We start from the raw sequence: 867 nt of genomic DNA, 5'->3' as shown, positions 1-867 counted from the left end.
CCATTTCCTTCTCCAATGCATGAAAGTGAAGAGTGATAGTGAAGTCGCTCAGTCGTGTCTGACTCCTAGCGACCACATGGACTGCAGCCCACCAGGCTCCTCTGTCCATGAGTTTTCCAGGCAAGAGTACTGGAGTGGGGTGCCATCGCCTTCTCCAGGGCCTGAGGTTCAGGAAGCTTCAAAGGAAGAATGCTCGAGGGTGGGGCCTGCAGCCCAAAGTAGGCTGGGATGGGTGGGGCCCGTATGCTCAGCGCTTTAAGTACCTCAGACCTCCCTGCAGAGGCAGTAGCTCTGAGACTCCTCCTGGTTGGGCGCTCTCAGCTCCTGGCATCTGTGAGGAAGGAAGCAGAGAGCTAGCTCCCTGTGCTGAGTCTGAGACAGGAGCCCAGTGTGTGGGGAGCCACAATGCCAGCTCAGGTCTGGTCTTGGCCTTAAGGATGGGGAGTTTCAGAGAAAGGACACTGTGGCCCCTTAAGGATTTGTAGGGTTGAATGGGGTGGGGTCTGTTCCAGGAGGTCCAGACCGCCATAATCCCATCACTTTCCGTTTGAGTTTTCCTTACTCAGAGAGTTCAAAGAGAAAGGATGGAAGGGAGAGAAAGGATGAACCAGCCAATGACGGTGTGCATGTCCTTTCTACTTAGGGGACAGGAGTCAGGTTTTACTTCCTGCTGTTCCTCTCTGTGGCCACCAGAGGGCCGAATGCAGGTAAGTCACTCAGGAGCAGCAGTTTCATCAGCTCAGATGTGCAGTGGAGCAGAGAGAGTAGAACCAGGTTGGATGCTGAAGTCCTGGACTAGAGGGGGAGTCATGGAGATGCAGAGAAGCCACACTTTGCAGCCAAATTGAGCTGTGGCCAGAGTGCTGA

At 54.4% G+C, this 867-nt stretch overlaps 1 pseudogene; it reads left to right on the top strand.

Annotated features, from left to right (window-relative positions):
* Positions 1-243: 243 nt before the first annotated feature.
* The window catches only part of LOC104984080, a 10,559-nt pseudogene continuing 9,935 nt past the window's right edge, over positions 244-867 (top strand).

The sequence above is a fragment of the Bison bison genome, unplaced genomic scaffold (genome assembly GCF_000754665.1).
Source record: "Bison bison bison isolate TAMUID 2011002044 unplaced genomic scaffold, Bison_UMD1.0 scf7180017863823, whole genome shotgun sequence".
Classification (NCBI taxonomy): Eukaryota; Metazoa; Chordata; class Mammalia; order Artiodactyla; family Bovidae; genus Bison; species Bison bison.
This window is presented reverse-complemented; position numbering and strand designations above follow the sequence as displayed.